Raw genomic sequence first — 24561 nt, forward strand, 5'->3', positions numbered from 1 at the left:
GCCTGATGCCTGCTGGCTGGCTTAATCTCAAATGTCACAAAGAAAGAAACTGTTTGTTTCAAGTTGAATTAATGTGTATCTAACTTGATAACATCTTCAAATAATTTTGAAAAATTTGAAGAGGACAGAGCTTAGATCACTTTTCCTCTAAATTTGACTACACAGTCTTCATCGGTTCAAAAAATACATGTGCTGATGCCACTGACAACATCTGGGAACCGCCACTGTGCAGAAGAAACTATGACTACCACCACTGTTATATATTTGAAGTTCTCTTACTTGCTGATGGTTGTCAAAGCCAAAGTAATTCCAAATTTTTTGGATCAGGTTAAAGGTAAGCACATGTCAGACCAGCTCCAAAACTCAAAGGTGAACTCATTTTGGAGTCATCATCCTCTGCCTTTTTATTCTTCCCAGTTTAATCAGCCAGTTCAAGGGATGATAGTTTAAGTGAGAACCAATTAATCTCAGTCTCTTTGTTTGAATAAATGATCCAACAGAAGAAGAAAACATCATATGCAGATAATCCAGTAAGAGGAATAAAAAACTGCTAGAGAGAATCCAGACCATTTGCTACTGCCAACCCTGGATCAACAGCAGATGGCGCCAAAGAACCTTAGTAACAGCTCTGCTACCAGCTCCAAGGTTGCCTTCTGCTTCCCACACCATTCACCCAGGATTGCTAAGGAGTGGAGGTTAAGAGCACAGACTCCAGAGTCAGACTGCCTGTCTTCACAATACTGCATTTGCTCGCTGGGTGACCTTGAATGAGTTTTTTTTTTTTTTTGCGGTATGCGGGCCTCTCACTGTTGCAGCCTCTCCCCCTGCGGAGCACAGGCTCCGGACGCGCAGGCTCAGCAGCCATGGCTCACGGGCCCAGGCGCTCCGCGGCATGTGGGATCTTCCCGGACCAGGGCACGAACCCGTGTCCCCTGCACCGGCAGGCGGACCCTCAACCACTGCGCCACCAGGGAAGCCCCCTTGAATGAGTTTTGAACTTGGTTTTCCTCTTTGTAGAATAAGGATGTTAATAAAGACTCTTATCTCACAGGATTGTTGTGAAGATTACATGAATTCTTACATGTAATCACAGGCAATAGTTTCTTGTACATAATAATCTTTCAGAGTGTTATTTGTTAGTGAATACATAATATAAAAAGAAGTACTGCTGTGACATCAAAAGCATAATATTTAGGAGGGAGAGCAAAAGGTTAAGCTTTTTATAGGATTGAAATTAAGTTGTTATCAGAATAAAATTGACTGTTATAAGTGTCTTTTGTAAGCCTCATGATAACCAAAAAGTAACAACCTACAGTAGATACACAAAAGGTAATGAGGAAATCAAAGCACACCATTATCCAGAATTATCAATTCACAAAGGAAGATCACAAGAGAGGAAGAAAGAAACAAGGGAACTAAAAAGAAAGAAAAAGGCAAGAAACCAATAGGACGGCGTTAGTAATTCCTTACCTGTCAATAATTATTTTAAATGTGAATGGATTCAATTCTATAACAAAAAAAGCAGAGCGGCTGAATGAATAAAAAAAATAAAACCCAGCTATATGTTGGCTACAAGAGATTCATTTCAGCTTTAAGGATACATATAGGCTCATTAAATAGATGGAAAATGATATTCCGTGGAAATAGAAACCAAAAGAGAGCAGGGGTCTTATATTTATATCAGACAAAATAGGCTTTATTTCAAAAGCTGTAAAAAGAGACAGAGATGGTCATTGTATAATGATAAAGGGTTCAGTTTATCAAGAGGATGTAACAATAATCAATATATATGCACCCAACATCAGAGCACGTAAATATAAAAGCAAGTACTCGCACCTCTAAAGGGAGAAATAGACTACACTATAATCAGGAGGCCAAGAATTGTCAATGGGGAAAGGATAGTCTCTTCAACAAATGTCGTTGGGAAAACTGGATAATCACATGTAAAAGAATGAAATTGTACCCCTATCTTAATCCACACACATTGACTTGAAATGTATTAAAGACTTAAATGTAAGGCCTGAAACTGTAAAATCCTAAAAGAAAACGGGAAAACGCTATAGCATTGGTCTTGGCAATGATTTTCTGGAAGTGATACAAAAGCAGAAGCACAAAAGCATAAATCAAGTGGGACTGCATCCAACTAAAAAGCTTCTGCACAGCAAAAGAGCTATTAACAAAATGAAAAGGCAACTTCTGTGATGGAGGAGTATATTTTCAGACCATATATCTGACAACAGGTAAATATCCAAAATATATAAGGAGCTAATACAACTGAATGGCAAAAACAAAAAACCTGATTAAAAAATAGGCAAAGGGGGCTTCCCTGGTGGCGCAGTGGTTGAGAGTCCGCCTGCCGATGCAGGGGACACGGGTTCGTGCCCCGGTCCGGGAGGATCCCACATGCCGCGGAGCGGCTGGGCCCGTGAGCCATGGCGGCTGAGCCTGAGCGTCCGGAGCCTGTGCTCCGCAACGGGAGAGGCCACAACAGTGAGAGGCCCGCGTACCGGAGGAAAAAAAAAAAAAAAAAACAGGCAAATGGCCTCCCTGGTGGCACAGTGGTTGGGAATCCGCCTGCCAATACAGGGGACACAGGTTCGAGCCCTGGTCCTGGAAGATCACACATGCCACAGAGCAACTAAGCCCGTGCACCACAACTACTGAGCCTGCACTCTAGAACCTGCGAGCCACAACTACTGAAGCCTGTGCACCTAGAGCCTGTGCTCCGCAACAAGAAAAGCCACCACAATGGGAAGCCCGCGCACCGCAACGAAGAGTAGCCCCCGCTCACCACAACTAGAGAAAGCCTGTGCGCAGCAACGAAGACCCAACATAGTCAAAAAAAAAAAAAAAAAAAAAAACACCAAAAAATAAAAAAACTGAGTCAGAGGACCTGAATAGACATTTTTCCAGAAAAAGACATACAAATAACCAACAGGTACATGAAAAGATGCTCAACATCACTAATCATCAGGGAAATGTACGTTAAATCACAATGAGATATCATCTCACATTGTTAGAATAGCTATCATCAAAAACACAGGAAAAAAAGGTAAGAGATAAGTGTTGTTGAGGATTTGGAGACAGGGAACCCTTAAGCACTTTTGGTGGGAAAGTAATCTGTTGCAGTCACTGTGGAAAACGGTATGGCGGTTCCTCAAAAAAATAAAAATAGAATGATCATATCCAGTAATCTCACTTCTGGGTATATGTTCAAAGGAAACGAAATTATTATTTTGCAGCGACATCTGTAACTCCATGTTCATTGCAGCATAATTCATAATAGCCAAGACATGGAAACAACCTGAGTGTCCATCGTTGGAAGGATTGTAAGGACTATATATACACATATGTGTGTATATATATATATATATGTATATGTATATGTGTATACACACAGAGTGGAATATTACTCAGCCATAAAAAAGGAAATCCTGCTATTTGAGACAACATGGTGGGACTTTGAGGGCGTTGTGCTAATGCAATAAGTCAGATAGAGAAAGACAAATACTGTACGATCTCACTTATATGTGGAATCTGAAAAAGCCAAACTTGTAGAAACAGAGAGGAGAATATTAGCTGACAGGAGCTGGGGTTGGGGGAAATGTGGAGATGTTGGTAAAAGGATAGAAGCTTCCCTTTATAAGATGAATAAGTTCTGGGAATCCAGCGGACAGTATGGTGACTATAGTAACAATACTGTATTATACACTTGAAAGCTGCTCTAATAGAGTAGATCTTGAAAGTTATAACCACAAAATGAAAAATGGTAGTTATTGTACTAATCGTTTTGCAATATTTACATGTTTCAAGTTATCATATTTTATACCTTAAACTTACAAGTATGTCAATTATATGTCTAAAAAGCTGGAAAAAAAGAGTTCCTGGTTTTTTTTAGGATGGGGAAATGTTATATTGGGAGGAGCAGAAGCTTCTGGGTATGGAGAGCCTGGGTATTGAGGCTTCGCTGGGCTAAGTCAGGCTGCTCAAGAGGGCTGAGGACCCCATGGATTCGGTGACTATAGTTAATGATACTGTATTGTGTATTTGGACAGTTGCTAAGAGAGTAGATCTTAAAAGTTCTCATCACAAGAAAAAAAACTGGGGACTTCCCTGGCAGTCCAGTGTTTAGGACTCTGCGCTTCCAATGCAGGGGACAATGGTTCAATCCCTGGTAGGGGAACTAAGATCCCACATGCCTCGCAGTTCGGCCAACGAATTAAATAAACAAACAAGAAAAAAAAATTGTAACTACAGTGTGATGGATGTTAACTAGACTCATGGTGATCCTTTTGCAACATATACATTCAGTAGTCCCCTGTTATCTGCAGTCTTGCTTTCCCGAGTTTCAGTTACCCATGGTCAGCTTTGGTCTGAAAATACTAAATGGAAAATTCCATAAATAAATAATTCTTAAGTTTTAAATTGTGTGCTATTCTTTTTTTTTTTTTTTTTTTTTGGCCATGCTACATGGTTTGTGGGATCCTTAGTACCCCTACCAAGGATGGAACCTACGCCCCCTGCAGTGGAAGCGTGGAGCCTCAACCGCTGGACCTCCAGGGAATTCCCAAATTGTGTACCATCCTGAGTAGGGTGATGAAATCTTGCACCTTCCTGCTTCATCCAACCCCGGGATGTGAATCAACCCTGTGTGCAGTGTATCCAGCGGTATGTGCTACCCACCCATTAGTCACTTAGTAGCCATCTCAGGTATCAAATGGACTGTCCTGGCATTACCGTGCATGTGTTTAAGTAATGCTTATGTTACTTAATAATGGCTCCAAACACAAGAGTAATGATGCTTGCAATTCAGATATTCTCTTACTGTGCCTAGTTTGTAAATTAAACTTTATCATAGGTACGTATGTATAGGAAAAAACAGTTTATTTAGGATTTGGTACTATCCATGGTGTCAGGTATTCTCTGGGGGTCTTAGAATGTATCTCCTGAGAATAAGAGGAGACTACTGTATACTGAATTATTATGTTGTACACCTGAAACTCATATAATGTTATATGCCAATTGTATTTCAATTAAAATAAAAGAATCAGGGGATAGAGACAGTGGCTGAAGGGACATGTAGGGTCAGAGACCCTCTCTTCGTGGGTGAGACAAAGTCATTGAAGAACTGTAAGGTGAGGTGTTGGCCTTCTCCTTAAAGGTATTAAAATTGTAAATCTTCTTAGCATGGGGACCAGGGTGGACTGCATCCTGGAAATTTCACCGAAAAATATTCAGAAATCCTTGGGGCATCAGGAAATGGATTTGGTCCAAAGCCATGTCGGTTTCAGAAAGCTACAGCCTAGATTCCTCACCCTAGCCTCCCCCAAACTTCCTCACTTTCATCCAGTGAAGTACTCTTAGGGCAGAGCTCTCTATTCTTCACAATTAACTTGTGTTGCAGGGATGGAAACACCCCATTTCTGTAACACACAGTTTATATTCTTCTTATTTCTCACTTGACACTTTTTCTACCCTCTTCTAAAACATCTCGAGCTTTTGGTATTGGTGCCATTTGGTACAGGTGTTTCATTGGTTGTGTTGTTTACCCAGGCTGCAGCCTATGGTAGGAAGGAGAAGATTCAGTTTTAGCTATAGTCTATCCACGATATTAACCATCCCATTCATGGATCTGCCTTCCTTCTACTTGAAGAATACCACTTTCTTTAAAAAAAATGTATGTTTTGTGATGCGAGGATTTCCACGGGCTTTCTCCTCCACTGTCTCTTATGGGAAAAGTTCTTGAAGGAATCGTTCTGGTAAATTCATATAATAAAGAATGGTTCTGGATTTCTAGTTGGATTCTACAAACGACTCTTCTCTGGGTTTCAGTATCTTAATCCTTTCTTCCTCCATGCATTCCTTCACTCTGAGACGTTATATTTAGCACCATAATTTTTTGTGCTGCATCTTTCTGACTGCCCTCCCCAACCCTCTCAAGTACCATTCTGCTAACAGTGTGGACAGCATGGTGGTATATTCTTGGTAATTTTTACTGAATGCTTTGGCTAGGCTAAGCTGGTTTCTTGTTACTATATATATATATTACAGTTTACCAATCTTGGAAAAGTCTATATAGAAAAGAGTTAAAAGCCGCTCTGCATTCTAAAATTTGGAAAGCCATGCAAATTCATTGTCAAAAAGAACCCAAACTTCCTATATTTGATCATAAGCATCTGTGAAATCCAGAGGATGGAGAAAATCAATTATTAACTTTTCTATAAGGTTGCCTTTGTCTCTGCAGTCTTACTTGGATGGATGCCTAAAAGCCCCTGTTTCTTGGTCCTCTTTCATACTTTCTTCTGATTTCTTCCCTTCTCACAGTTAAGGCTACATCCTGCTACACTACCTGAGCTAATGTAGTAACATGTTTGTGGATGACAATTTAATGTCATTTTTAATGACTAATTTCTTTCTACTTTGGGACAGCAGCTATAAGTTACAAATCAGGGAGGACCAGACTTCTTGGGTCACTGAGTCTCCTGGGAATGATTTCTTGACCCAAAGTGGTAAATCTGCAGTTGTTGAGTCTTCAGGCTTAGTGCATTCCTGACTTCATGTGAACTTCTAAGACAGTAGTACCACAGAGCTTGAAGTATTAAACAAGGGTCAAATGAATCAAATGAATCATAGAACTTAACAACACCAAGATTTACTGAAAAGGCAGGCACAAATGGAGAATCTGTCTTTAGAGGGACGTCAAACAGGTAGATATAGCTCCCTTATAACCCTTTCTCACGTTGGGATTCAGATGAACTTTATGTGGGTGGTACAAATTAGGTCAAAAGAATTCATTTAGATTTGAGGTTTCTTAGTTTTTACACATTGTTAATTAGTAGGCAGTTAGAGTGATTAACTTCCATTGTCTGGTCAGCCATATTCCATAAATCAATCCAGGCTTATTTTTTATCACTGATCTTAATTGAGTGTTTATAGGCTGTTAAAATATTTTTAGATAAAAATTTCCTTGTGTATTTTCCAGCTAGCGAATCCCATCAGAAAATTTTTAAGGAGGTCTATTTGAGGTTAACACTGCCCTGATGTCCTGGAACAGGGAATCAGACAATTTACAGACCTGTCATTAACTCTTTCCTTGCCAGAGGCATATGGATTTAGGTCAATGATGCCTAAAGAAATAACGGATATACTATGGAGCTGAAGCACACAATCGTGGTTTTTCATTTATTGTTTTGTATTTTTATCATATTTATATGTTAATTTTATTAAGGAGTCAAAAGCTGAATACGGCTTCTTGCCAAAATCGCTAGTATTCTCTTCTGCCTTCTCTGAACACTCACCAAGAATGTCAAACACTTTAAAACACATTTTGTTGGTTTTTTGTTATGTTCCTCAATGTATTTATATGATATCTTTTTTTTTTCTATTTTAGTCCGTTTATTTTTTGCCTTTCCACTACGGAAAATGAGGATTTAACACACTTTCTTTCAACTTTCACCTTCTCTAACTCCCAATACCTTCTCTACCTGCACATTAAACCCTTCCCATATTCCCAGTCTCCAAAATAGTTATAATTTTGGTGGATTCATATTCATCATTTACATTATTATGATTATACACTCTATTTCCAGTTTTCAAGTAGTATATAATGAATTCTTTTCCTGCAGTTTTAATTTCCTTTTAAATATTATTTTGTTTTCTATTTGATTTGATACCTTAAACACTGATTTTACCCCCAAATCTGTGTTAATTCTTTAAGTTACTTTACAAGCTATTCAGACACTTATATGTTCTATCAATTTGATCTTTAAGAAATCTTTCCCAGACCCTACTATAATATCATGCACAGCTGTCATTCTGGGATTCTTTTATGCTTGTTCATCCAATGTCCTTGATCTGATCTATACCCTTAATACTCTTAGTTTCTGAGTTTTTAATGCAATAGAGTGAGGGTCATATTTAAATTTGGAGTAACCTTTGTGGTCTGGCTCAACTAGCGTGTCTATCTGGACATAAGACCCCCTTCTTATATGAAGGATGGAATATATTGAGTTTAATAAGCATAGTCTTTTATCAGAAAGTGTAAAATTTGTTTAAAACTTGTCTTTAGAAGAAGAGTCATGTTCTCAGTATAGACATTGGTATGTGGCTGATGAGTTACTGTTAACCATAGTCTTCATTTAACTGTTCAGTGATTCTCAGTGGGTCTTAGTGTTCTCTGTGCAGCAATGTTAATGGTCATTAAGTAGAGGGTTTTGATTTAACAGATTGATCTCTTTAGTGTGTCCAGAATTGGGAATCTCAGTTTTGCATAATTTTTCCTCTCAGTTTTTTAGAAGGATGAATCCAGTTTTTGTGAAGCTGAAGGACGCAACTGTTGTCACCTTTATTTAAATGTTCAGGATATAAGTAAGTGGGAACCTCCAGACTTTACTGAATGCTAACGCTTTTAATCGTTTGGTGTTGAAGTTTTGAGAGAGCAATTTAATCTTCAGGATCATCAATTTTAAATCATTGTTGGGAAATCTGGAAAAGGCAGGGTAATTTGCTTTTTTTTTTTTTGCGGTACGCGGGCCTCTCACTGTTGTGGCCTCTCCCGTTGCAGAGCACAGGCTCCGGACGCGCAGGCTCAGCGGCCATGGCTCACGGGCCCAGCCACTCCGCGGTATGTGGGATCTTCCCGGACCGGGGCACGAACCCGTGTCCCCTGCATTGGCAGGCGGACTCTCAACCACTGCGCCACCAGGGAAGCCCAGTACTTTGCTTTTATTAATAGAGGAGATGACTTGGTAGTAAAACATAAAATTAAACTTCCCTATTGTTTATATCTAGAAATGTACATAAACATTTCTTTCTTCTTTGCTTGTTTCTTCAACCACATACTGATTCCATAGTGGTGAGTAGACTTTCTACCCTATTTACACAATCTTTCTCATTTCTCAATGGATATGAGTTATTTATCCTAACTTTTGGGCACCCACAAATAATTAACCCATTTGTAGTCAATAAGAAACCCAAATCAACACTCAGTTTAACAAGGTACATTTCTTTAGTCTTTCTACTCTTTTTACCCTGGTTCTGTCACATAATTTTCATAGCCTCTTGTGAAAACTGCTAGACGTTTATTCCTGCATTGTTCTTTTCTTGACTGATAGAGGGTAGAGGGGCAAGAATTTTATCCTACAGATCTCCACTTCATTTTCTTTGATTTAGTTTGGATATTGATTTAGATTTGCAAATTATCTATTTTACCTTATATCTAAATAGAGAAAATGGATGTGGTTTTCTCTATGTTTCCCATTGTCCTAGACTGATCTACCTGACTGTGGCACAGAGATGACTATGGGATCAATGGTTTGGTTTAGACTTAGGTTGGAGGAGATAGTGACAGGAAAAGAGTCCTCACACAGAAGGTGGTGCAAAGTTATTCTTTCAAACTCTCTTCAGAGCAAAAGGATCTTCTGGATCACAATCAAACGGTTTCTCTTTGCTTTATGCTGCTATTATGCTGCAGAGAGTCTGATCCTTATTTAGTAAATAGGTCTTCCTTCTCATTTAATCTTATTGCCTTTCATTGGCAACTGAGTGTTCTCTAACCTGGGTAACTTTTCTATATAATGTAATTAGGGCCACTGCCAAGGGAATAAAACTTAGATCTGGTCCAGAGAATTATTACCACTTGGAGAGATCCAGGCAAACTTTTCTGGCAGGATACACAAAAAGGTAAAAATTGATGTGCAAGGGCTTCCCTGGTGGCGCAGTGGTTGAGAGTCCGCCTGCCGATGCAGGGGACACGGGTTCATGCCCCGGTCCGGGAGGATCCCACATGCCACGGAGCGGCTGGGCCCGTGAGCCGTGGCCGCTGAGCCTGCGCGTCCGGAGCCTGTGCTCTGCAACGGGAGAGGCCACAACAGTGAGAGGCCCGTGTACCACAAAAAAAAAAAAAAAAATTGATGTGCAAAAAGACTGGGCTCATCAATTAATGAATTTGTCTTAATGCTCATTTGATGGTTGAATGACATTAGAGATTCCAAAAGCTTTGTGTTGGTTAGCTGGAGAGAATGTTGCTTCTGTCTCTCTCTTGTATTTGATATATGTGGTGCGCAAGGACAGAATCAACTCTAGTTTTACCATTTCTGGAAAAAGTAATTGTGATAGCAAGGTCAGATAACATTCATTCAAGACATGCACCTATTGAAAGATGTAGTAAAAGCAAATATACTCTTTCAAATAAGAAATTTATTCATTTTTAAATTTAATTATTTTAAGCAGTGCAAAGTCAATAATACATAGATATTAGGATAGATATTAGTAGGATTCTACCTCATTAAGTATCTGATAAGTACACCAACCAAGTTTAACTTATTGAATTGATAATTGATGTGAATGGAAATACTACAACTTATTCAACATTGAGAGAAGTGAGGGAGAAAAGGTAAGAACTGGGGAGTAAGGAGGGCCATTACAGAGATAAGAACCATGTATAAAGCACAAAATTGCAAAAGAATCTGATGTGTTTAGGGAATGCTGGTCAGATCAATATTGCTTGTTCCTAAAAAGACTGTAAGGAAATAGTTAGTGAGGCTTAAAAATGAAAGTATTTAAAATTCCAAACATGGAGCTTCATAAACTGAGTTAAGGGCTTTGAGCTTCCTAATGTAGCTTATTGTTTCCCAAATTTTGATTTAAGGTAGAGCATGGGCAGTTTTAAAAAATAACTGTACAGATTGTTTAGAAAATTTTCCATTTTTTCATGGATATCTTTGGTAGCAATGTATGTTTTATTTTTGAACAAAATAAGTTAAAAAGGTAGTAAATGTAAAGAAAATATTGGTTAAATGATTATACAGTTAGAATACAGGTGTGGAGATGTTCATTATGCAGTAATGCAAATAACTGAATTTTGGAAATTTTACTATAGCTAATTATGAACCAGTAATGTTTTTTATGCAGGAGAATGGCATTGTTTGGCTTACCTGCCCCTGTCTCCCCAGCTGTCTCTCTCTTTTGATTCAACTCCAGTAAACGTGTGAGGATGGTTTGCGATGGGAAAGAAAATAAGGGCATCCAAATGTGAAAGGAAGAGGCAAAACTGACACTACATAAAACCCTAAAGACTTTACCAAAAAATTGTTAGAATAATAAACTCAGTAAAGTTGCAGGACGTAAAATCTATATACAAAAATCAGTTGCATTTCTATACACTGACAACAAACTGCCATAAGGAGAAATTAAGAAAACAAATCTATTTACAATTGCACCAAAAGAATAAAATATCTAGGAATAAATTTAACCAAGGAGATGAAAGACCTGTACATTGAAAACTCTAAGATATTGAAGAAAACACAAATAAATGGAAAGATATTTGGTGCTCATGGATTGGAAGATCTAATATTATTAACATGTCAATACTACCCAAAGCAGTTGCAGATTCACTGCAATCCTTATGAAAACTCCAATGGAAATTTTCACAGATACAGAACAAACAATCCTAAAATTTGCACGGAACCACAAAAGACCCTGAATAACCAAAGCAATCTTGAGGAAGAATAACAAAGCTGGAGGTGTCATGCTTCCTGATTTCAAACTATATTACAGAGCCATATTAATAAAAACAGTATGGTATTAATATAAAAATGGACACAGAGATCAATGGAACAGAATAGACAACCCAGAAATAAACCTAAATTTGTATGGTCAATTAGTTTTTGACAAAGGAGCCAAGAATATACAATGGGGAAAGGACAGTCTTTTCAATTAATGGTGTTGAGAAAACTGGACAGTTACATGCAAAAGAATGAAACTGGACTACTATCTTACACTATTCACAAAAATTAACTCAAAATAGATAAAAGACTTGATCATAAGTTCTGAAGCCATAAAAATCCTAGAAGAAAAAATAGAAAAAAAAAAAGGCCTTGACATCAGTCTTCGTGATGATTTTTTGGATTTGATGCCAAAAGCAAAGGCAACAAGAGCAAAAATAAGCAGGTAGGGCTACATAAAACTAAAAAGCCTCTGCACAGTAAAGGAAACCATCAACAATATGAAAAGTCAGCCTATGGAATTGGAGAAAATATTTACAAACTATCTTTCTGATAAGGGTTAACATCCAAAATACATAAAGATTTATCCTGTATGGGACTCTGTGCTTCCTGGACTTGATTAACTATTTACTTTCCCATATTAGGGAAGTTTTCAACTATAATCTCTTCAAATATTTTCTCAGTCCCTTTTTTTCTCTCTTCTTCTTCTGGGACCCCTATAATTCGAATGTTGGTGCATTTAATGTTGTCCCAGTGGTCTCTGAGACTGTCCTCAGTTCTTTTCATTCTTTTTTCTTTATTCTGCTCTGCAGTAGTTATTTCCACTATTTTATCTTCCAGGTCACTTATCCGTTCTTCTGCCTCAGTTATTCTGCTATTGATCCCTTCTAGAGAATTTTTAATTTCATTTATTGTGTTGTTCATCGTTGCTTGTTTCCTCTTTAGTTCTTCTAGGTCCTTGTTAAATGTTTCTTGCATTTTCTCTATTCTACTTCCAAGATTTTGGATCATCTTTACTATCATTATTCTGAATTCCTTTTCCTCTTCATTTGTTAGGTCTGGTGGGTTTTTACCTTGCTCCTTCATCTGCTGTGTGTTTTTCTGTCTTCTCATTTTGCTTATCTTACTGTGTTTGGGGTCTCTTTTTCGCAGGCTGCAGGTTCATAGTTACCATTGTTTTTGGTGTCTGTCCCCAGTGGCTAAAGTTGGTTCAGTGAGTTGTGTAGGCTTCCTGGTGGAGGGGACTAATGCCTGTGTTCTGGTGGTTGAGGCTGGATCTTGTCTCTCTAGTGGGCAGGTCCAAGTCTGGTGGTGTGTTTTGGGGTGTCTGTGGCCTTATTATGATTTTAGGGAGCCTCTCTGCTAATGGGTGGGGTTGTGTTCCTGTCTTGCTAGTTGTTTGGCATAGGGTGTCCAGCACTGTAGCTTGCTGGTCGGTGAGTGAAGCTGGGTGTTGGTGTTGAGATGGAGATCTCTGGGAAATTTTCGCCGTTTGGTATTACGGTGGAGCTGGGAGATCTCTGGTGGACCAATGTCCTGAAGTTGGCTCTCCCACGTCAGAGGCACAGCACTGACGCCTGGCTGCAGCACCAAGAGCCTTTCATCCACACCGCTCAGAATAAAAGGGAGAAAGTAGAAAGAAAGAAAGAAAGAGTATAAAATAAAATAAAGTAAGATAAAGTAGAATAAAGTTATTATAAAAAATAATTATTAAGAAAAAAGTTTTTTTAAAAAGTAAAAAACAACAACAAACAAACAAAAACGGACAGACAGAACCCTAGGACAAATGGCGAAAGCAAAACTATACAGAGAAAATCTCACACAGAAGCATACACATACTCACAAAAAGAGGAAAAGGGGAAAAAATAATATATCTTGCTCTCAAAGCCCACCTCCTCAATTTGGGATGATTCCTTGTCTATTCATTCAGGTATTCCACAGATGCAGGTACATCAAGTTGATTGTGGAGATTTAATCCTCTGCTCCTGAGGCTGCTGGGAGAGATTTCCCTTTCTTTTCTTTGTTAGCACAGCTCCCGGGGTTAGCTTTGGATCTGGACCCGCCTCTGCGTGTGGGTCGCCGGAGAGTGTCTGTTCTTTGCTCAGACAAGACGGGGTTAAAGGAGCGGCTGATTCGGGGGCTCTGGCTCACTGAGGCCGGCGGGGAGGGAGGGGCATGGAGGGCGGGGCGAGCCTGCGGCGGCAGAGGCCGGCGTGACGTTGCGCAGGCGTGACGTTGCACCAGCCTGAGGCGCGCCGCGTTCATCCGGGTAAGTTGTCCCTGGATCCCGGGACCCTGGCAGTGGCGGGCTGCACAGGGTCCCCGGAAGGGGGGTGTGGAGAGTGACCTGTGCTCGCACACAGGCTTCTTGGTGGCGGCGGCAGCAGCCTTAGCCTCTCATGCCTGTCTCTGGGGTCCGCGCTTGTAGCCGCGGCTCGCGCCCGTCTCTGGAGCTCCTTTAAGCGGCGCCCTGAATCCCCTCTCCTCGTGCACCAGGAAACAAAGAGGCAAGACAAAGTCTCTTGCCTCTTCGGCAGGTCCAGACTTTTCCCCGGACTCCCTCCCGGCCAGCCGTGGCGCACTAACCCCCTGCAGGCTGTGTTCATGCAGCCAACCCCAGTCCTCTCCCTGCGCTCCGACCGAAGCCCGAGCCTCAGCTCCCAGCCCCGCCCGCCCCGGCGGGGGAGCAGACAAGCCTCTCGGGCAGGTGAGTGCCTCTCGGCCCTGATTCTCTGTGCGGGAATCTCCCCGCTTTGCCCTCCGCACCCCTGTTGCTGTGCTCTCCTCCGCGGCTCCGAAGGTTCCTCCCTCCGCCACCCGCAGTCTCCGCCCGCGAAGGGGCTTCCTAGTGTGTGGAAACTTTTCCTCCTTCACAGCTCCCTCCCAGAGGTGCAGGTACCGTCCCTATCCTTTTGTCTCTGTTTTTCCTTTTTTCTTTTGCCCTACCCAGGTACATGGGGAGTTTCTTGCCTTTTGGGAGGGCTGAGGTCTTCTGCCAGCGTTCAGTAGGTGTTCTATAGGAGCAGTTCCACGTGTAGATGTATTTCTGATGTATCTGTGGGGAAGAAGGTGATCTCCGTGTCTTACTCTTCCGCCATCTTCCTCAACTCCCCCCTAAATTTAAAAAAGAGAAGCAGCAGAAAATAGAGGGAAAAAATCCCCAGCTCATTTAAAAAGCCTAGTACAATATTAATTTTACTTTTTAATGGAGTTATAAACTTGCATAGAGTAAATTTCACAAATGTTAAGTGTACAACTAAAGAACGGATACATAACTATATACCCATATATGTATTTGCTAGATAAAGAATATTTTCTACGCCAGAGAAGGCACTCTCATGCCTGCTTTCCCTGCCTACCACTATATGTACCGACCTTTTATCAACATAGATTAGCTCTTCCTGTGGTTGAGCAGTTTGAACAGTGAGAATTTCTTTTGGCCTGGCTTCTTTTACAAAATAGTATGTCTGTGAAATTCAAATAAGTTACTACATGTAGCAGTTTTTTAAAAAATTGCTATCTAGTATTCTAATGCAAGTCTCTATCGCTACTTATTTGCATTTTGGACATTGAATTATTTCTAGTTTTTTGCTGTTATAAGTAGAACTGGTGTCAGAGCTATATAATAGGAAAGAAAAAATGAGTTTATCTACCGATATACATATAAAAAGATATTCATATCAGCCACTATTACCCAAAATTGATGAAAGTTTTTCTTAGGAGTATACTCTTTGGAATATTCTGGGTTATAGGGTATAATATGTGTATATTTTGTAGGTTTCAACAAATGATTTTTTTTTAAGTGGCTTACCAATTTCTACAGCCACTGGCATGCTATTGTTGGGTCATTTATGTTCATTCTATTGGAAATTGTTCTCTTACAAGTGTCCAACTAATTTTTGACAAGGGTGCCATGAACACTCAATTAGGAAGCAATTGTCTCTTCGATAAATGCTGTTGGTAAAACTTGATATTCACAAGCAAATGAATAAAACAGGACCCCTATATTATATCGTTATACTAAAATTAACTACAAATGGATTAAAGGCTTACATATAAGACCTGAAACTGTAAAAATCCTTGAGGAAAACATAGTGAAAATGTTCATAGACTCTGGTCTTGAAAAGGCAACCTATGGAGTGGGAGAAAATATTTGCAAATCATCTATCTGATAAGGGGTTAGAATCTAAATTATACTAAAAACTCGTACAATTTAATAGCCAAAAAAAAATCCAATTAAAAAATGGGCAAAGGAGTTGAATTGTCATTTTTCCAAAGAAGACATACAACTGGCCAAGAGGTGTTAGGTTGGCAAAATGTTCGTCTGGGTTTTTCCATAAGACGTTACAAAAACCCAAATGAACTTTTTGGCCAACCCAATACATGAAAAGATACTATCACTAATCATCAGGGAGATTCAGATCAAAACCACAATGAGACATCACCTCACACCTGTTAGAGTGGCTATCATCAAAAAGACAAGAGACAACAAGTTTTAGTGAGGCTGAGAAGAAAAGGGAGCCCTTGTGCACTGTTGGTCGGAATGCACATTGATGCAGCCATTATGGAAAGAGTATGGAGGTTCCTCAAAAAACTAAAAATAGAACCACCATATGATTCAGCAATCCAGCTTCTGGGTGTATATCCAAAGGAAATGAAATCAGTATCTCAAAGAGATGTCTTCACTCCTATGTTCATTGCAGCATTATTCACAATGACCAAGATATGGAAACTACAATTAAAGTGTTCATCAACAGGTGAATGGATAAGAGAATGGAATGTACATGTATATAATGGAATATAATTCAGGCATAAAAAAGGTGGAAATCCCGCCATTTGTGACAACATGAAAGGACCTTGAGGGCATTATGGTAATTGAAATAAGCCAGACAGAGAAAGACAACTACTTTATGATATCACTTATTTGTGGAATCTAAAAAAAGTTAAACTCTTAAAAATAGAGTTAATGATGGTTCCCAGGGGCTGAGGGAGTGGAAGAATGGAGAAATGGTGGTGAAAGGGTACAAACCCCCAGCTATAAGATGAATAAGTTCTGGGAATTTAATGTCAACATGGTGTCTATAGTTAACAATACTATATTATGTACTTGAAAGTTGCCCTTACACACTAGATCTTAAATGTTCTCAACACAAGAAGAAAGAAAAGGTAACTATGTGAGGTGGTGGAAGCCTTTACTAAACTTATTGTAATCATTTCCAAATATGTACAGGTATCAAAGCATTATGTTGTATACCTTACATTTACACAATGCTATATGTTAATTATATCTCAACAAATCTGGAAAAAAATTCTAAAGAAAATAAAATATAAAGAGATTCTATTTTTTTAAAACCTTTTTATTTATTAATTATTATTATTATTATTTTTTTGTGGTACGCGGGCCTCTCACTGTTGTGGCCTCTCCTGTTGCGGAGCACAGGCTCTGGACGCGCAGGCTCAGCGGCCATGGCTCACGGGCCCAGCCGCTCCGCGGCATGTGGGATCCTCCTGGACGGGGGCACGAACCCGTGTCCCCTGCATCGGCAGGTGGACTCTCAACCACTGCACCACCAGGGAAGCCCAATATCTTTTATTATTTTTTAACATCTTTATTGGAGTATAATTGCTTTACAATGGTGTGTTAGTTTCTGCTTTATAACAAAGTGAATCAGTTATACATATACATATATCCCTATATCTCTTCCCTCTTGTGTCTCCCTCCCTCCCACCCTCCCTATCCCATCCTTCTAGGTGGTCACAAAGCACCGAGCTGATCTCTGTGTGCTCTGTGGCTGCATCCCACTAGCTATTGATTTTACATTTGGTAGTGCATATATGTCCTATACCATTTCCTATACTACTTTAACTTCTTTGTTCCTGTATTTGTTCTTTGTTCTTATTTGTTCTTTGTTCTCCTTAATTACTTATATTTATATTTTGAATCATTAAATGAAACTCCAGATTTAAATCCCCGGTTTGTTAAAAGAATAAAGGCAAATGCTATATTGCTTTTTTAAATCCTCCTCACTTAGGATTATTTAAATTGCATTTTTCCTGATTTTTTTCCTACACAAGGGGTTATAAACAGACTTTATATGAAAAAGAATAGAAAATTGAACAGAGTTCTGCATAAGGAGGAAAGAGCTTTATTAGGAGGAGAAAGATGTGCTGGAGCCAGTGAGTGTTGTTTTAACCCAAAAACGTGAACCTTTCTGTGTGAAGATGTCAACACAAAACAAAACAACACAATCATGTAGATTTTATTACAGTGTAGTTATTAGCAAAGATAAGAGTAAAATAGTCTGGACACTTTTTCTTTGTTTCAGCTTTTAAACATTAGTTCTTACCTTGATAAGTTAAAAAAAAAACTTAGAGAATTTTAATATCTGAGACTCAGCCAAAAATAAAGCCAATAAAGGCACAAAGGCATCTTCACTTCCTGTTTACATCCCTTAGAATCAGGAAGTCATTCTGATTCTCAACAGATAATTTCCTTTCAGTTGCATTTGCTTCAAGGTTATTTTTCTTCTCTAATGTTCCATAAAGTATTTCCCGATGGTCCAGTCCATAATGACCCTTGCCTTTTCCACCTGGGATTTTATTTCCTCAGTTGGACGAGAAGCAGTATTTAGACCTCGTATTTCTTATCCAATCGTGCACTGGGCACATTTTTTGTTCTTAGGCAGTGTCCTGGTATCAGAGATTTCTCTTGGCTGTTCTGGTTGAGAAATAGGGGGTTTGTGGACCTTGAGAGGAAACACACACTCATGCAGATGGAGATGAGGCATGAAGGCTCCGGACATGGTACATAAGAAGTCTTGGGAGCTGGCAAAGACTGTGGAACCACATTAGCATCTTGTCAGTGGGTCTGCACTGGTCAGTCACCTTAGAGAAGGTTGAGTTCAGACCAGGAATTGAGATCATTGTGTGTACGGGGGAGTGGTGGTGAGACAGTGTTCCCTGTGGCAGGGAAAATCTGTCCTTTTTTTGGTTTTTCAATTTAGACATTGTTCTGCTGAGTAAGACTGGCTCTAGGGCTGTGAAGTCTAGGGAAATAGTTTCTTCATTTTGTGAATGGATATGGTTCCGATGCAGTGAGAGGGACATTCTGAATATGTGTAGTAAAATCGACCCTCAGAGGCCCTGGGGCTGGAGCTCACAGTACGTTTTGGGCCTTCACAGAGAGCCCTAAATCAGGAAGCTTTAGGGAAAGAGACGGGCTCTCCTGGGAGTGCAGAGACGGGAGACCCAGGCTCCTCTAACTCTTAGGTCTACTGTTGCCATCCCAGCAGCCCCTACTGCCCAGCTAAGCAGAGGAAAGTGAGTCCTCTACTTAGGGGTGGCCTTGAGGCTAGGGAGGCACAGGGTGAAGGCAGCACGGGGGGGTCAGTGCTGAGGTATCCAAGTACGGGCCCCAGCAGTGGAAGTAACCACTGAGCGGCCAGCTAGCAGGCCTGCCAGCCTCTCACTACCAGCCCTAGGAGAGCCCTGACCCCAGACCCAGGAGAGAGAGAAGCAGTTCTCCTTGAAAGAATGAAAAAATGCAAACTAGCAACAGAAGGGCTGGGTGACAAATGAGCTGGGCATGGGTGAGGGAGAGAATGAGGAGTTGAGATCCGTGCCAGGCTGGAACACAGGCCCGGGCAGGCAGCAAGGCAGGCAGCACTGTGGGCACCGGAAAGGGCCTGGAGCTGGGACTCAGCAGGCCAGCTTTCAGTGCCACACCAGCTGCTCACAAGCTGTTTGACCTTGGCCAAGCTAATCTGATTGTCTAATATTTTGGGTTCAGTGGAGCTGTGGTGGAAGTGAAGCTCCCTGAGATTACTTGTTTCTATCTAGCAGTTACAGGACGAGGCTTGGCCAATCCCCATCCAGACCTTCATGAGTCCTATTGTGCCGGAAGCTGTGACTTCATCAGCCTCATCACCTAGGAGGTGAGAGCTGGGCCGAGAGTTCCGCGTCCTCAGACCTCCATGGCAGAAGTTGTACCAGGGGCCAGCTTATTCCCAAATGGTGTTCCTTGGCTCTATGCCTTGTTTGCTATGCTCTTTGTATTTTTTCTCTTTGTCATGTTTTCTTCCTTTTTACTTGAGATAGACCAACATGTAAAGAAATGTAAGTACCATGGTGGGCTGTAGGACACAGGCCAACCATAATGAGGGAACGTGTGTATGGAGCGAGGAGAAGGTGTTATTACTACATGTTATATTTTATATAATATATAACATATGTTATATATAATATGTTATATATGTTATATACGCATATTATATGATATATGTTATATATATAATATGTTATAATGCGGGGAACACGAGGAAAAATGTCTACTCTTCTCTGATCCCCAAGGTCTCAATGACCCAGGGCTAAAGGTCTTAGAATTATAATCTTATATGTGATAGAAGTACTTGGGTAACACGGGTCAGGACTGGGCTAAGAAGTCCATTCCTGGTGTACCTGTGGAGTATGAGGAAGTATCAGGGGCCCTGTCTGAGCCTACATAATGCCCAGGCTTAAGGATCTAAGGAACCCTGTGGAACCTGGGGATATATGGAGTTTCCAGATGACCTCTGACCCAGTGTGCTTTGTCTTAGTGTTTCTCCGATGCAGGTATTCTCTGCATAATGCTGTCCATAAGGATAAAGAAAACAATGGCATAAAGATGGATCATCTGGGAAGACCAGGTGTGTATTCTTTGCCCTTTGCCTTTGGGTTCATATGGCCATAAGCTGACAGCTCTATAGTTACTCCCACAGTTCACGTGCTAGATATCCGAGAATCCCAAACTCAAATCTGGGCTCAGTGAGACATCCCCCTCGTGTTCTGTTTAGCCTAAGACTTCTGAGTCTTCTCTCTAGCGAGAACACTTTTCAAGCAGATGTCTGCTTCTGAGCTCTCATTAACTCCTCATTACCTTCATAATAAACATAGGTTTATGATGTAGGGACTCCTGTATGTGGAAAGGTTTCTCTTTCTCACCTATCTATACTTGTGATGTTCCTCTTCTTATCAAGGTTCTCCCTCTCGAGTGACTCAGTGATTAAGCTACCTTTTTTTTTTTTTTTCATGCTAGACAGTGAAAAAGTGCCTCTTCTCCAGGCACTTGTTAAAAGTTGTCATTGTGATAGGGATAAGTGATGGGATAGATCATCATACAAACACCCTGGGGAGGCTGAAAGTCCATTTTTCTAGGGAACATTCTGACCACCTGTTGGCCCTAATTCCTGCAGATTTTGTATGTCAGGTGACTTGCCTCTCCAGGTAAGGGCAGTTCCTTTCTTCTTCGTGCTGTTCTATGGCTCCCTTGTGACATCACTGGGAGAGGACTCCTTCAGTTCTCTGAATCAACCCTATCACTCCTTCAATATGAACGTCAGATGTCCTACAGATAGTCTGACCAGGTTTCCCTCTCACAAAATTAAAATGCCTGGTCTGTAAAAGGTTATTTTACAGGGTTTCTCTGAGGTAAAATAAAGTAGAACATGGTTTTAATTGTAAGCAACCAGAGCGTCTAACCCAACACTGCCATTATATAAATGAGAATATATACTTTATTGTTGTAGTTGGAAAAGTTTAAGTCAATTGCCCCAAACTTCGCATGAAGTCACTGTAACTCACAATCATCTGCATAAATGTCTCCATTTCCCTATTTCACGTTGCACTTCACTTCTGCCACTGTCCTTGAGACCCTTGTCTGCCTTCGAGTCCGAAGTCAGAACACAATTCCCCAAGTGATGATTTCAAAGAAGTCAAATTAGTGGCTTTGTCTGAAACTGTTCCTTTTCCAGCAATGAGTGAAGTGGGTATCTCCTTCGTGGAGGGGTACAGGTTTGTCACCTAGGCCTCTCTAAGTGACCAAGGAGAGTACAGCTATCCTTTCTGAGAGTAGAAAATCTGAGTGGGTTCCTATCTCTCTCATACGTCAACTTTGCCCTTTTCAAGGCATTTCTGTGTCCTCACAGAGGCTGGCTAGATCTCGGTTTCTGTGGTTACCTCCCTTCCACCCCTGTTCTCAGTCACTGATGCGGTGTTTCTATGACCATATTTCTCAAACTTGAATATTAGTTCCATGCACGGTCAAACGATTTTTGCACTAATTCTGCATGTGAACCAAAGTATAGAGTGTCTGGTGAAATGCCAGAATATGAACATTTTGTGACATTTCTTACATTACGAGGGCCATTGCCCCTAATATACTAGATTGACCTTCCTTACAGATATAGAGTTTCTTGGGTTAGATGGGGGAGCACATTAATCCAGATTTCTTTAGAAACTCATAGGACCTTAGAGATAGAAGCACGAGAGCTTCAGCCATAATATTTTTTAATTAGCAGATTAGAAAGCTGTTGTTTTCTTTTTTCTGTGTAAGGTGAAAAGTTGTAAGCCTTCTGGTGAAGACTGACTTTTTTTTATAGCTCATGTAGCAACTCCCTTATATAACAAGCATTATAAAGTTTGGGATTATCTGCATAGATATTTCAGAAGTCAGGACAAGTCACAAAGAAAAGGTTGGTCTGTCACTGAGGACTGACTGTTTTGGAGCTGTGATTTCCTCCTTCCCATTTCTTGTATATTCACCTTGAGAAATAGTAATCTCTTGTTACAGGTTTTCCCCAGACTATGGGCCAAGAGTCATAAAGTCCTGTCGTGACAGGATGGTTCTGAGTGTCTGATGACATACAGAAATTTTTACAGTCTGCATCTCTTCCATTATTCCTGCTCTCTAAAATGAGTGTTCTCATTCTTCTGGGTCACAGGTAGAATCCAACACTTTTCTTCTTGTTTCAGGCTGTCCCCTGGAGTCACCAAGGACAGAAGTTCTTGGAGGGCAGGAAGATGAGATGAGAGAAGATACCCCACTATTCGTGAGGGTAGCAAGAGAGCCCAGGGATTCTGAGGCTGAGATCTGTGCCCCTGGGCCATCAGTTTGAGAGTGGCTAAGCCTGCAAGGAGTCCTGTGACATCTTATCTCAGATGGGGGAGGTCTTCTGAGACCCTCATTATCTGTGTTTATACTGGAAAAAAAGATAATAAATATTTTGAGACTCTCAGAAAAGTTCTGTGCTACCAGGAATTTTTTGTTGAACTGATAGCTTCTTACACTCAACTGTTTTTACTCAACTTAAACCTCAAGAGAATTTCCTATTTCCAGGTGAAATCCTAGGCGAGTGACTTACATTATCTTATTCTCCTAAAGCAACATATATAGTCATTCTTGCAGGGGAAGAAAAACTCATGGTCCTTATAAGACTAAGCGGTCACTTGATCCAGGACCATAGCTGAGACTTTTCTCTCTCCATCTAACATGATCATGTAGCAAACTCATCTGAACATTCTGAAATGTTCTGTCCACATTGTGCTGTTTTCTTATATCAGCACCATGCTTCTCTCCCATCTTGGAATGGAACATGGTTTCACAGAGACAGATGCCCAGAGAAGGAATTTCTATAGATTTTCTTTTTCTACCCAAAGCTTCATGGCCCCCAAACATTTCTTCTTTATTATCAAGTGAAACTAATTTTTATCGCTCCTCTCCCACATCAGGTTTTCTTTTCATGTAAGTTCCTAGACATAATTCTCCCTCAGCTTTACCTATCATGTTTACCTGTTTACCTCTGTTCACCTCTCTTGACCAAGTGCAGTACGTTCATCCAGATGGGTCTTTAAGGCATCTACTTGGAATCTCTAGTTGGAGAAGCATATAAGGAACTGGAGGAGGGTGGGGAGAGAGGGAGGCGGAAAGAGAAAGACAGGGAGAGAGAGACACGGAGGAAGCAAAGGGGGCGGGGGAAGGATGGACAGGAGAAGAAAGAGGAGGAGGGGGAGGGAGACAGAGAAAGAAGGAGTAGGGGGAAGGGAAGGAGGGGAGGATAGAGGAGAGGAGGGGAGAAGAGGAGAGAGATACCTGGACTGGAGACATGAAATAGATTGTTCTGAGGTGAAACAAACTGTCAGTAGAAATATTAAAGAAAAATCCGGTGCAACCTTTCAGAACTGTTAGGTGAGGAATTTCCACATTGAGTGGGAAGTTAAAATAGTCTGGGAAGGTCCCTTCATTGTCTAATAATTATAATTTGTGATAAAGAGCTGTTGAAATCACCATTCATTTTGGTGTTTGTAAAACTGTGTGGATGTCTATTAAGGTGATATTCAAAATGTCTGTGGGATGTTGGTCTTTTCTGTCTGCACCTGTTTCTTTGGGGGTGTGTGTCACTTTCTATGTTTGTATATTCTTTTTCTCTTCATAGGTGCTCCTGCGGTTTCTGGGGGCACATTTCTTCTTTTTTATTTTCCATTTTATTTTTATTGTTCTTTTTTTAATATGTTATTTATTAAATTTTATTGATTTTTCTTAATAGCTTGATTGTATCAAAAGTTTTTGTTTTCTTCATCTCTAGGCTTGTGCATTTCTTTTGTAGTTTTGTTTCTTAAGTTTCTGATTATTTCTTATTGAGTATAATTTTTTTTTCCCCAACCCCCCCTGCGTATAATTCCTTTTACTCTGTCTCTCTCTGTCTCTGTCTCTCTGTCTGTGTGTCTGTCTGTCTCTCTCTCTCATTGGTCTACCTGCCCAACAAATTCCTTGTAAATGTCGTTTTATTCTTCATCTTTCACTACTCTGGGGTGAGAGGATACAACTCTAAAGCCTGATTGTCCTGCTCCTGAAATGTAATTTTTCTAAGGGTTAAGTGAATTCAAGGAGACCTGGGGTTCTAAAATCAGGCATCAAACAAAAAGCCCTGTAGGTATTTAAAGCAGGAAGTGGTTTCCTACAGGAAATCAAGTGCTTACAAAATCCTCATCAGAAAGTTTCAAATACCCCAGGAAACCACTTCTGAAGGATGCACCAACACCAAGGCTAGCAATTTTCAGGCAAGTGCAAAGGCCCCTGCAAAACTAAACCTCCCCTAAATAGGAGAACCTATCATTGGTGGAATTTACCTCAGCTTCTTCCTGCAAGTGATTGTGGGAAATTGTAAGTCTTCCAGCCCCCGCCATTTAGAGCATAAAAGGAGACAGAAACAGTGAGGAACTGATAATAGGAAATGCAGCTCTG

The 24561-nt window shown here is 40.4% G+C and overlaps 1 long non-coding RNA gene across 1 annotated transcript; it reads left to right on the plus strand.

The window, feature by feature from the left end:
- Nucleotides 1-13779: 13779 nt before the first annotated feature.
- On the plus strand, nt 13780-22552 carry LOC138414203 (uncharacterized). The gene is made up of 4 exons (XR_011246653.1): nt 13780-14211; nt 19344-19438; nt 20099-20188; nt 22293-22552. It is a non-coding gene; the product is annotated as an uncharacterized lncRNA (long non-coding RNA).
- The last annotated feature ends 2009 nt before the right edge of the window (nt 22553-24561 follow it).

This window comes from Delphinus delphis, chromosome 11 (genome assembly GCF_949987515.2).
Source record: "Delphinus delphis chromosome 11, mDelDel1.2, whole genome shotgun sequence".
Taxonomy (NCBI): Eukaryota; Metazoa; Chordata; class Mammalia; order Artiodactyla; family Delphinidae; genus Delphinus; species Delphinus delphis.